The sequence below is a fragment of the Falco naumanni genome, chromosome 1 (genome assembly GCF_017639655.2).
Source record: "Falco naumanni isolate bFalNau1 chromosome 1, bFalNau1.pat, whole genome shotgun sequence".
Lineage (NCBI taxonomy): Eukaryota > Metazoa > Chordata > Aves > Falconiformes > Falconidae > Falco > Falco naumanni.
In genome coordinates, this window is record NC_054054.1 from 116,447,251 (window position 1) to 116,461,042 (window position 13,792).

Consider the following 13,792-nt stretch of genomic DNA (forward strand, 5'->3'; position numbering starts at 1 on the left):
TGCCAGCTGTGATTTGGGGGTTATGTACGAGGTGGAATAGGATGGGGATAGCATTCACCTATCAGTTATTTCTGTAAACTTGTTTTAATTCTGCAGCTGAGGAATTCCAGGATTGTGACTATAATTCCGATGTGATACACGTCCTGTCAAGTGGTTCCCTTCGTATAGGTGGTAACTGCTTTCTCTTGCCCCCCCTCCCCTGTGCTCCAGCATAGCAGGAGCAGGGTGAATTTGTAGCTTATACTGGTATTTGTACCTTTGCCACTCTGCTTTGTCACTCACTTCTGGTTGCCCATGAGAAAAAACAAGTATTTTATGCAACATGATGCCCTATCATGAAGGTTAGATTTTTAACATAATAGGCATATTTGCATAACTTTCCCAAATCTACCAAGTTCAAGGAATTTGGAAAGTATAAACTCTCCAGAACCAAAGAGATTCCCTGCTTTATTGCTGCTCCCTGTGCTTGGTGATTTTATTTAGCGCTGTAAGATTTCCAGCTCCTGCAGGGCTGGGTGGTTTTTTACTACTGCAGTGTTTATAATGTCATTGGGGATCCCAGCAGACAATGTTTTGTATTTAGCTCTAGAGCATTAGCAAGGCGGCAATACTGCTAAAAAGTTTCGGAAAAGCACGTTATTGGAGCCAAAGTGACTCATTCCTGCTAGAGAAGCAGCAAATGTTTTTCTGGCATTTAAATAAAATGCAAAAATATTAATTTCCCACCTTGGTATTGAATTAAAGACTCAAAAGTGAGGGGAAAAAAGCCCAGTGTTTAGGCCTTCTACAAAAACATCAGCAGTGCCAAATGATTCATACTGAGTATTTCACAGCATGCTTTCAGGGGTATAAACAGTAACATTTCCAATTTCCTGAGATGAGAGGATTTGATGTTTTCTTGTGAATTTTGCATTCTGTGCTTTCTTATTCAGAAACACTTGGGGGGGGGGGGGGGGGGATGTTTTGACAAGGTACTCAAATAGCTTGGGAGCTGGGTAAATGTTTGTTTAAAGTTGATCTTCGGTTTTTGTTTGAACTCCAGGTTCAGATGGGAGATGAGGTGGAGAAGTGGATTTTCAGACTTCATGTTGTACCTCACTTAGCCCTTTGCTGAAATTAAAATTCTTTCATTTCTGCACGTCTTTCCCAGTGTTGCTGCTTCGGCTTTTCTGGTTACTTTGGTAATAACAACATTATTAATATTTCCATTGGACGCATGGCTGCTTTGCCACGTCCTCTATACTACTTCCTACGTAATTAAGTGTTTTATGTTTGCTTACCATCACCTTTGGTATTTCAAAGATGCTCATTCCTTTGGTAGCTGAATGCAATTATGTAGATGAATGCAGGGTAAGTTCTGTTCTCCTGTGTGCTTAGCTGTCTGCATTTAAGCATTCATGTCATATTTGTACATGCATATTTTAGCGGTTAATGGTCTATGAGAGAAGCTTTCTTGAAGAGGAGTATCTTGAGTATAGATCAGTCAGCCTTGCCCACTGATGAAAAGCTGTTCCTGTGCTGGGATCCGTCGCTTCTCTGTGACTGGATTTGCTCCAGCCCAGAGTATCTGCTGAGCTGCCGTAATGTGGAGCTGCCCTGAAGGCTGTAGTGTAGCCCATGCAGGAGGACAGTCGTGCTTTCGGTCTTTAAATTCTGCTTGAAATAAAGAGTTGGTGAATTTGGAGGCTTGCTCTGTTGTATGCTATATAAGCCCTATTGAGATAACAAAGGTTGAATTCTGGCACTTGCTAATTGCATGAAATACTGAATTTTCTCTTGTGATGCCCAGGTAGCTTGCTGCTGTTGCAGAGACCCGTGTTTTATTTTGGCTCCCAGAGGAACCAAACACTAGAGATCATCTTCCAAGGAAGAAAGGGTAGAACTGATTTTCTCTAGCTGCTGAGTAAATGAGAAGGTCAAGGGGTGCTGATGGCTTTTTGGTGGTCATCTTTTGTCCTGCTAATTCTGACAATAATTAGATGGTTAAGTCATCAAAGAGCATGGAGTTGGAGAGTATTTAGATGTTAAATGGCTTAATAAGCTGAGCTGGTTGTAGCCTGACTGATGTGGTAGTGCCGGAAAGGGAGATGCGGTGTGTTTGTAGGTAGGCATTCAGGTATTTTTATAGGTTATGACTGAACAAGTTTTACAACGTACGAGCTCCAGTTGTCTGCTTCCTTGCTTAATTTGGCAAGGTTCACAGGAGAGACGAGTGTGAGGTAAGGGGTAGTTTTGGCTCTGTTCTGCTCGGTGGCTGGTGTTAGCGGTGGTCTAGCTCACCTGAGACACCAAGTTGGCTCCGTAGCTCCAAGATAGCCTGATTCCTTTTAAAGCCTTCATTCAGGATTAGTCAGGAACGAAACGGGGTGTCAGGAGAGCGGGAAATGTGTTATTTCTAGGCAGCTTCCCATCTTTGTGGATGCGTGTGGCTGGTTCTGTGTTCCCTGGAGAGTTGGAAGGTGAGTGCTAAAAAAGACCTTATGGCCGTACAGGATGAAGGGAGGAACTGGGAGTAATAGCGGAGTGATTGCTGGGAGGATTTGCTCTCATTTGCTGCCAGGCTGGCACTGGCTCCATCCTGCGGTGGTTGACCTGTCTTAGTAACTCCTTAACGTATATATTGTCCTTTGACGAACAGGGCAGTGCTGTTGTCCCCATCGGAGTACCTGTGGCTTGGCTGTGTTCAGGTCCTCCTGCCTGGAGCATCATCACTGCCATCCTGCTCTCGGACTATCACTGTGCAGCTCTGACTTTGAGGTGCTAGAGGAACTGGAGTTAAGCCGTTGGGTTTTGGGGATGCAATCCAGAATTTGCCATGCTTTGCTCAGATGAGCTGTGAATTGTCTGCCTGTCCTTCCCAGACTGCTCTGAAGAAGCGGCTGCTTGGGTTCTTCTTGGTTCACGGACACAGACGTTCTCTTAATGCCACCTGAGGTCAAGGCATGGATGCAGCAGGCAAGAACAGCCCCTTGTCTCTGCTGTGCTTGCCACAGAGTCTGAGATCAAAAAAACCTTCCACTGTTGCCTGTAGCCCTCTGCGTGGAGTGGCAGCAGGTCCAGACAAGAGGGTGCTGCAGGTCGGGAGCACGGGGTGGGGGGACAGGTGGGCTGAGGATGACGGGAGAAGCCCTTCCTTGGGGACCTGGTGCTTGTCAACCCTCTGCTGCAGCAGGGCAGCAAGCATCCCATGGGGGTTGGTGAGCTGATGCATTAACAAGGGAAGTTTACCCACAGATGTGCAGAAATGGCTGATGCTCAGGAGGTCGGGGCTTCCCTACTTAGTAGAGCCTGCTGGCAGGCTCCTTTCCTTCTTACTTGAGGAGTAACAGATGAGTAGCTGAGACGCCTTGAACTGCCCTTTGCAGCGATGGAATGCATCTTAGTCACTTGGTAAACCTGACATTTTCCAAGGTGTTTCCCAGGTGCCCCCATCACCGCTGTTAGACTCTTATACTTTCCTTCTTCATAGCTGTTGTACCCCTCTCTGCTTTCTGAGAGGATTAGCCCTTCCATCAGGTTGATCATCTGGTGTTCTGCAGTTTATCTTGGCCTCTTGTGAGATGCCAGGGCGTGAAATAGTCTCTTGTGCCGGAGTTTCCTTTGATCAAACTAGACTGCACTTCAGTAGTCCTCAACTGTCTAACTTCTTGCATAAGAGACTTTCTCCGAGAGATATTTTTGAAGACATCTCTTTGATAAAAATATTTCAGGTAGGAGGGAGAACTCTCAGCACACTCACCTTCTCCAGCATGATGGGGTTACGCCCTTTACTTTATATAGATCAAGAACATAGGGAATTTGTAATTCTGTAGATAATGGAGGGTTGCTGAATAACGCTGTATAGACTCTTGTTAAACTGGGAGTCTTTAAAAAAGCAAATGTTATAAAGCTGTGTCTGAAGCCTCTGTGGAACAGCCTCTCCTAGAACCTGCCTCTGCCAGCAGTGCCCTTCACAGTGTCATTAGTGGGGAAAAAATAACGATTGCTGCCCATTCACCCGCACTCTGGGGAATTAATTTCCCAAGCTCAGCCCAGGTACTCTGGCAGATCATGGCGAAGGACATGCATTGGCATCGCCTGTGTACCACGGGGCCAAGGGGACCCTGCCTGGGGACCTGACAGGCTTACCTGGCTCCTGCAGAAGGCACGGGCCCTTTCCCATTGCTGTTGCAGCAGCTGGCTGTCTTGCCACAAAATTGATTATTTTCTTTCCTCTTTTGGATGGCAAAAGCTACGTTGGATTTATGAAATGCACGTGACAGATAACTGCTGCTGTCTTATTTGCAGACACCCCTCTGCAGTCCCTGGGTGCTGCTGTTGGCAGTGCTGCGCATATACACCCGCAGAGCGATGGCATTACGTTTTTTAACACTTATGTTGATGGTGCCGGTAGCGTCATTGCTTCAAAAATGCTGATGCTTCTCTGAAAAAAAAAAAAAAAAAAAAAAAAAAGAGGAGTCATCTGAGTGGTGAACTGCTGCCACAACTTTTTTCCCCTGTAAAATTTTAAACATAATCATCCTTTTCTGGGGGAAAGCTAAATGAAAGTTAATTGGGAAAAGAATATTTAATGCTGCCAGAGAAGGTTCTTGATTGTGGTTGATCCTGAAACTGGTAATGAATGTGTGCTATCAGGGCCTGGGGATTTGGTGTATGAATTTCCCAGGGTCTAATCATCTCATAAGGCTGCTGAGTGTGACTCCTTCCCCAGTAATCTACTTAACTCAGTAATTTACCCCTCCTTTTGCCTTGCCAGGAGAAAGAATCTCACAGGTTGTTTGCATGACAAGTAGCTCGGGATTGTCTGAGTCTTTGAAGAAGATGCTGGGAGTTCATTGTAGCAGCTCTGAGTTAATGGTTTCCCATGTTCATTGGCAGGCTGGGTGAGGAGCAGAGCTGGAGAACGGTTTTTATGGGGAGTACTATTCTAGGCTGCACCATGTGTTTTGATAGCTAAAACGCTAAGGAAAAAAAAAAAAAAAAGTGTTTTGCCTTCCAAAGGATGTTTCTCTCCACCAAGAGAAATCTCGGGAGAAAATTATGTTTGGTAGTTCTAGGATTATTGGATTTGCAGATAGAAAATGCTGTGCTAGTGGCAGCTACTGACTGATGACCAAAGCAGCTAACTGGGAGATGTTTCTTGGCAGCTGATCATACTAAAAATCTCCCCTCAAAGCCATTGAAACCACAGTGGACAATGTTTAAATAAATAAAAAAAAAAAGTTTCTAGCAAGCAAAAACTAATCATTGCATCCACGTCTTCATTTTAAAAGAAACTAGGGATGTTCCATCAGAAGTGTTGACTTCTAAATTTTATTAGGGTCCCCTCACACCAAACCTTCATTGTGCTAAAAATAAAAGGATAAGCGTTCCTGCATCTCTGTTTTTAATTGGCCTCCTCCTAAAGCCAGATATTGTGAATAAAGTTCCTGCTTCAAGATAGGCTCCGTGATACGTGGTCAGGTTGTGCTAGCTTGCACCCGGAACAGAGGAGACAAAAGGAGACACAGTGTTGGGAGCAAAGGGCTGGGAAGCTCCGGATAAACTGTACGGGTTTTATTTAAATTACTGTCATGTTCTGTGGCTTACTTGAAATCAAATACTGCCAAGCATCTTACTGCAGTCCCAGTGGTTTGCACCTAATACTCATTGCATTAACCGTTTGCAGATGACCTTATTTCTGCTGTAATGCTGTGTGTGCAGTCTGAAACTTTTGGAGTGATTGGGGCAGGATTTGATGAAAACTTAAAAAAAAAAAAAAAATTCTCTTAACAGTATTTTAGAGTTGTTCACACACGGCTCCACCTGATGGCCACTAGGCAGGGCTTGTGGTGTAGGTTTTTCCCTCGTTGGTTTAGAGGTGAGGTGGTCCCAGAGCACTTCACACACGCAGGACAGCAAGCGCTTCTGCAGCAGCATCAGTCTCCTGAAGCCACGCTCTAGTCTCCAGCTCAGGGCTGCCACAAAGTTCGGTGCAGATGTTGGGGTTCAGCCTCTTCTTATTAACATTGGGCTAGCTTGTTTTTTCTAGTTTCCAACCTATTTTGGATTTGTTGCTTCCGTTCTTGTGCTGGACAATTCACAGACCCCCCCAGCTGGACTCGGACCCCGGCTGGAGCAGCCTCACATCTGGCTGCTGCCATTGGGCTCCTTAGGAGTAGCTGTGGCTGGATCAGAGGTGGAAAGTCCTTGCTGATTCTCCAGCTGAAGGTGGAGAACACAGGTTTCTACAAGTCCTTGGGGCTTCCCCTCCAGTTCCCACTGGGAATGACCGCATCCGTGCGGAGCCCATCTGACCGCTGGTGAGGCCACAGGGTCCGCCGCTGCCTGTTGGCAGGATCAAGGCTTGGAGAGCCAGGGGCCTCTCCCTGATGTCCCGTGCCTAGATAAGCCAAGCTTTTGTTAGCATAGCATCAAGGTGATTTGTGTTTTCCATGGGGTAAGATAAACATGAAAAATAATTTATCTAATCTTTGTATAAGCTGGGTGAAAATAAGAATGAAATATGTGTTGCAATTATGAAAGTGCATTGAAAGGCCTGTTTGTTTTCTGACTCAGAAAGACGTAGTTGGCTTAAAAGTGTAATTTTAGCAGAATTGTACCACTTGGTTTGAGTTAATGTTTTGCAGACAGCAGAGTCCTCAAAACAATGCGAAATCTAGGGGATAAATGGGGATCTTCCCGATCATCTGTCCAAAGCCAGAGACCACGTGTACTTGGGCTGAAGCTTTCATACCTAACATTTTCTTCTGCACTGCAGAGATCGCTTCTTTTTCCTTTTAGCCCCATCTTTAGATCTAAGAAAAGAAGATGGGGACTGCCCACGCTTGGAGCGAGCAGAACTTTCCCGCGGGGCTGGCTGATCCGTGGCGTTGGCGAAGCCAAAATGCACGGGAGCAGGCAGGCTCGAGCAGTCGGCTCCCACGAACTCCATCTCCTTATTCTCCTGGCTTTGAAGCAGGGACCTTGTGAAGCCCGGGTGTGGATCTGGATTTCAGCACCGCTGCCAAATTGCCAAAGGACGCCCAGATACTCTTTTGCTCTTTATAGCCCACCTACTATTGGACACGTTTCTCCTTCCCCTGTCTGGTATTGTGGAGGGGTGCGTGTTGCCGGAGTGGGGAACATGGGATGCTTTGCAAAACATTGCCTTTATTCTGTCAACCAACTGACTGCGACTTTCTTAATTGTGGATTCTTTTAGTTAATTAGAAATGTTTGGAAATGCCTAGCACCTCAGCAGGGTTCAGTCCTGCGGGGTGCCAAGTGCTTTGTTCTTCATCCAGGAAAGCACTTAAGCATGTCTTTAAGAACACTTTACAGGCTGAAATAAGCTCATTGATTTCAGGGCACTGAAGGATTGAGCCAATACCAAATTTCTTCCAATGATCCTAACTCAAATAGTAGCATCCAGGAAAGTGTTTCTTGAATGTTAATGCTACCGTAAATAGCAATATCTAAGGCTTCACAACTTGAACGGATCAGAGAAATGTAACAAGGACTGAAACAGCATGTCTGGGGGGAGCAGTGCTTCTGGGGAACAGAGGAAAATTCATGGTTAAAGGTGATTTTCTTTCTCTCCCTCCGTTTTTTTCCTCCTGGTTTTGTAGTAGCAGAGGTTAGCTTTAACCATGGTCATCTTCAGCTAGCTTTTAATAAATTAAGAGAAAACTGAAACAGTTTGGAAAAGTATAGAATAAGCAAATACTCCAGAGAGACTTTTAGTGGCAACATGATTAATATGGGACGCTTCTGGTAATACTATCAAAACAGAGCTATTGCAAAAGCATATGGAACGTCCCTGTTGCGGGGCAGGAGCAGGATTCAGACAAATGATCCAGGGCAATTTATATGCCTCTTTGTGGTGTGGGTTTTTTCTCCCCCTAGAAGTGTGAGGGGAATAAACTCTGTAGATTTAACCATGGGATTAGACTTAAGAAAAAAAAAATTTGGTAAATCAAGCCACTGCTTTTTGTCCCAAGTATTTTTATCCTTGTTTGTTTAATAACAGACTACATTCCTTACACAGACCTTTTTTTTCTTAATTCTATATTTATTATTTTTTTCCCTCCGCGTTGACTCCTCCACCTATCTAGTAATAACCTGAAGGAGCTGAAAAAGGGAAACATTCTCCCACAGGAGAATACAATGCAAAATATATGAAGATGCATTTCTGAAACATCCTGCCTTCTGGTTTTACTGCATTTCTCAGTTACAAACAAAAGCCTTCACTGGTGAGTGAGTGTGGGGAGAGGTTGCTTATAGCCGTACCACGTACTGCGTTGGCTCCCCTGGGTGCAGCCCACTCAGCCCTGCATTGCTCATGTCACCCAGGCCGGTTTTCCCCCTGCACTTTGTTCTGAGAGCAATTCTTTCTTTATTTCCTTTGAAGACGTTTGCTGTGCAGCTGCTGTGGCAGCTTGGAGCTGTCATGTGGGAAGGCAAAAGGAGAGAACTGGAGTTAAGAGCTTATAAACTTCTCAAGTTTTAGGAAGGTACTGAGATGAAATGATATTGTGGTTTTTCCTCCTCCTTTCTCTCTTTTTTTTTTTTTAAATACAAAATGAGAGGGGACCTCTTGTACTGCACATGCATAAATTGTACAGGTTTGGCTCTGCTCAAGTCAGAAGTTAAAAAATAAAATAAAATAAAATAGCCATCCTGACACATGAGACAATGCAGTCTTCCAAAACCAAAATAGTTTTGTGTAGTACACCAGCATATAGGAGTCAAAGATCTGTGTGTGTGGGCTTTAAGAGATGCCTTGCCTTCTTTTTTTGGAGAAGAAACTTCTGTTAACATCTAAATGATTTCAAGAATTCAGCAAGGATTGAATTCCCTACTTCATCGGCATGAAACTTTCACATTGCTACTGAACAATGTTATTTTATCAGCCTCCTGCTCTTCAGACTCCATTTTCCAAAAACTTTTAAAAGTGATTATGCAAGTCAAACCTAATTTCTTATCACAGTTCTGTATTTATTGGCTCAGTTGTTTGCGAGGGATTGTTTCACCCGCCCTGTTTCCCTTGGCATTTTTAGGAGGTTCTTATAGTTGTTAGCAGCTGTACATGGTATTAATAAGTATTTGGTTGCTAGTTTCTGCAGTTTTGTATGCTGATGAGGTTGGATTGCCAAAGGTTGAGCAAGTTTCTAAAAGAAGGATTGTTCTTTGAATTATGAAAACACTATTCTCAACAAAAAAACAGCTATACTTGTGTAAAGAATTTCACGTGCATGCTGATACGCTTCTGCAGAAACGAGGACGAAACATTTTATTTGGCCAAATTAGGATTGGCTTTAAAATTAATGAAGTCTCATCTAAGGATCTTCTTAAATGTTAAAAGAACCAGACTGAAACACGTCAAGGGTTTTTTTACATTTTTTTGGCATTGTATTAGAGATGATAAGCAGTCACCCACTTCAGTGTTACCTTTTTGGGTTGTCCATACTGTGCTGTTCTTCCTGAAGTAGTTTTAGTGGGTTAGTAAATGTCCTTCTCAGAGTAGCACCTCCTGTTTGTGTGCATGAGGAGATCTGGTTTGGTTTCATCTGGAGAGAATCCAGTGTGTGTGCTGCCTGGACAGTTGTGCATCCTTAAAGGTTTTGGAAGACTCAAGATGACAAAGCCCTGAGCAACCTGGTCTGAGTCTGGTCTTAGAATCACAGAATATCTCAAGTTGGAAGGAACCCATAAGGATCACGGAGTCCAGCTCCCTAACCTGACCCTGCTTGGAGCAGTAGGTTGCACTAGAACCTGCTTTGGTCCCTCTCCACCTGATGGTTTTATGATTTATGACTCCATTTGTCTGTCTTCGGGGCCAGAAGAGCATCTCCTTTCTTGTGGTCACCAAGTCTTGCTGGTGGGAGTACTAGATTCACCCAGATTGAATCCATGGAATGAATCATCCAACAATAAGTGCAGTTTCCTTGCGCAGACCCTCCTGTTTGAGACCCGCTGGAGGTGGGAAAGGGTTCAGAAAAGTACAATTCACCCAAGAGAAGCTGATGCTAAGCAAAGCCTGTTGCTAACTGTGTCCCACAGAGCAGAGAGCTTACATCGTGTGACAGCAATACGCAGGTCAGGAGACTGTCCAGCCGCAAGCATGATCAAAAAATAGTTGGCTAACAGACAAAAGTTAGGTTCGCTTCCCTCTGGGTCTTCAAAAGTAGAAAAATAACCATCTCCCATCTTCATTAGGCTTGTGTTCAAGTGAAAGCTACAGCTTGTGTTTTTTGCAATACGTGGGGCATCAGCCTGTGGCTGCTGAGCTGTGTGTAGTTTGTGGAGTGACTCGAGGGCAGCTGCTCTAGCAGAGTTACGATGTGACCAGCAGATCTGTTCAGTGAGGTCACATTGCCCATGGGACTCCCTTAATGTGGAAACCCAGGGCTGGCACCGCTGGGTTGGCTGGGGAGCCGCTCGGTCACCTTGTCCAGCCAAACCTCCTGCTGGACAGATCGGTATTTGGGAAACCCTTCTCGTCGTAACCGCTGGGCTGTGGAGCCTGCGCTGGGGCGCTCAGTTATGTCCCTGCTGGCTCCCGGCTGTGTGAAGACTTTGATGTTTGAGGCTGAGGAAGGCTGGTTGCATCCTGCGCTTAGCTGCTCTGCTGTTAGCTGCTGGTTGCACAACCACTTTTACTGGAGAAGCTCCTTGACTTGGCCAAGAACATTAATGATAAAATCATGGCTTATGCGGTAGCCGCCTTGTCAGGTACCTGGAGTTACCTCTTCGAGCTCTTCTCCGAGGTCTGCAGCCGATGGAGAGAGACATAATGAGTGAAGCACTGGGGAGAACAGTTCAGACTTTAAGTCTGTGCGGACTAGAAAAACAAAAGGAGTATTAGATGTGTGTAACCAGTTCAGACGTAGTCTGTAATTAATCTTCATCTGTGGCTTTTAAAATCAGCAACAGTCAGAGCATCCCAGATTTGAAAGCCGTGTTTGTTCAGATGTAATGGATGGGGAGACAATTTTTTCTGAACTTTGCCCCACCAAGCGTCATCTTCCAGGTAGGTTTATGTCAAGTGAATTGACTGCAGTAGCTCTGCACAGTGTGGCTCTAACCACCACAACGGCACTGTTTTACGGGGTCATCCCAGTAGTTGCATGTTGAAATTTGCCAGTCATTTAATTCTTGACTGTCTTGTACCCATTTTTAAAAAGAAAAAAACCAAATCCATGTTGCTTTGGAGCTGGAGTTTCTCATCCTTAAGTCTGTGTAAAGATGATTTATGGTGCTAGTAGGGGCTCCACTGGAAATGCAAGATCTATTTTGAAGTGGATTGAACAGCCCATGCTGAAATGTTTATTGCCGTCTTCAGAATAGAATACATCGGGGTTGATGGGGCCTGTCCAGGAAAGAGAGAGAGTGGTGTGGAGTGGGGCTGGTGGGGTATTTTTAGTATTCCAATAAAAGACAAGGCTTTTAAAGGAAATCACTTATTGCCATTTTGCAATCAAGAATGCAGGAGTGTTCCAGGGACTGCAAGAAATATGCTTCAAGAATGTTGGAGCCATAAGGAACTAATCATTAAATATTCTCTCGTTTCCACCCCCGTTTCTTGCTCTGAGGAAGCCATTTAGAATCTTTGCAATTTGTATGTAAATCTCAACCCTCCTGACCACGCGGTCAAGTATCCAAGGGACTTAGGAGCCAGCATCCCATTTTCAAAAGTTCTTACAATTCCTGTGCAAGCAGGGCACTTTTTAAAATAGAAGACACATGGACCAGACTTCAAGAACACTTAATCTGACCTTAAATGACTTGGTATGAACACTATATGGATTTTTTTTCTGCTATAACTGTTTCTTCTTGATCAGTGTATTCCTAGTGAAGTTCTTGCAGGTTCAGATCGACCAGTAAAACTATAGTTTTGTTACTGCAGCTTATTCCACTAGTTTGACTGAGCTGCAATTATTTTTATTCCTTTCTTTTTTTCATGTGTAACTTTAGTTGTTGATGCTTTAAACATTTGAGAAGCGTTCTGGTGCTGTAATAGATCCGTCTAACTAGGGAGTAAGTAATCCCAGCATTTGTTCGAGTGAAAAACAAAGGAAGAGGCAAAAGATAATACTTTCTCAAGTGATTTAAGAGCCTAATGGGACACTTTACTGATGCGTCTAAGCAGCGCTAGTGGTTACCTGCTCCCTCTCCCCATGTTCCCATCTTTTTCCTTGTACTGGCACTGGTGTCCTGGTGAGGCAGTTCAGGGAGCTATAATGGTAGAAAACTGACCCTGCCAAAAACAAAGACTGGGGTGTCAGGCTGATGGCAGATGGACGTGGGCAGATGTCCCCTTCTGCGCCAGGCCAGCAGAGCTGTCCTTTCATTTCATTTTATTTTATTTTTTTCGCCCGTTTGTTTTTACTGAAGAAAGTAGTGGAGGAACAACAGTCCCCTGCTGAGATCATCTGTCGTGTCTTCTGCCTTTTCCCTGCTTGCTGCAGGTACTGGCTCCGGGGTGCACTGCTGCCTCGAGGACCCTTTTCTTTTTTTTTTTTTTTTTTTTTTTTCAGGAAAACCACGTTGAGTTTGCCAGCCGGGCTGCAGCGTCTGCATCTTTGGCTAGAGCAGGGCTGGGGGTGAAGCTGAGCTGGAGAAGGTGCCTGGATGTGTGCGTGTGAGGGGGAGCACCGGCCGCGGGGCACTGCGGGAGGCGAGTGCCCTGTCTGTGAGGTTTAACTCGCCCTGGCCTCAGGTTGGTGTGCATCTCTCCGTGCAGTCAGTGCTGCAGCTGGCTGGTAAACCTCCGACGTTTCCACTGCGGTGAGAAGTCTCTTCAGTGACCTGTGGCTTGTGCTGCTGAAGGACCACCTGACAGTAGGTCACTGTTGGGTTTTCTTAGGTCGTTGCTTTCTTGCAAGGAAAGCTTTCAGCCTTCGCACCCTTCAGCTCCTGACTGTTCTCTCCACCACAATTCATGAAGCTGTGGTCTGTGCCAAACGCTTCTGCTGTTCCTCATTGCTCATCACCCTCCGTGGCATGGGGAGGATGACTTCTGGTAAGCCTAGAGACAGGGATGTCCCGGTTAAACCTGAGCTTTCTCAGCCTTTCCTGCTGATTTTTGCTGAGCTTGTGCCAAAGCAGAAGAGTTTAGGTGACACCTTTGGCTTGGTTGGGCTCACTTGGTGAACCTCATCTGAAAGACAGGGATCTGTAGAACCTTTGTGGTCTTGTTGGGGCTTGTTTTGTTTCCTTTCTTCTGGGAAACCTTTAGTGCACATTGAGGGTTTTGAAACTTTCACAGGTCCCGTTCCAAGTTGTAACACAGTTGTTCAGAAATGCAGCACGTTGTTGACTGATCTTGTTTCTTGGCATCGCTTATGTAAGGGAAAGGATGCTAGAGAGTTTGGAGAAGGGAAAATTGGAAAGTGTGTGTGCTTATTTAATAAAAAAAAAGGGGGGGGGGGGGTGGGGAGCGGGGAATAAGCCACATGCAAAAAAATCCAGTAACTGTGTCTGCCGATGACCTTTGGGTTTGGAAATACTTTGATAATAGCAGTGTGGGGATGAGCAAGGAAAGTCTGTGAAGTCACTCTAGAAGAACAAAAGGAAAAAACCATGAGAATCTTTCCAGTTTCTGGCTTGCTGGGAGCTGGGTGATCTGCACAAGCTGGGACATCTGCGCCTGGTGCTGCCCCAGCCCACCTGTCGGAAAAGGATCAGGCAGGGATGAGTAGAGCTTGCCAGGTCTGAGTTGAAGTAAAAGAGGTGGGATGTGGAAGAACACCAAAAAGTGGCTCTCGGGGAGACATGCCGTCTTAAATTGTCAACTTGGCTGGGCATGT

General features: G+C 45.1%; 1 protein-coding gene across 2 annotated transcripts in view; it reads left to right on the forward strand.

The window, feature by feature from the left end:
- STX8 (syntaxin 8) overlaps positions 1–13,792 on the forward strand; it is a 104,547-nt gene that overhangs the window by 80,402 nt on the left and 10,353 nt on the right. The gene's annotated exons all lie outside the window — the stretch shown is intronic.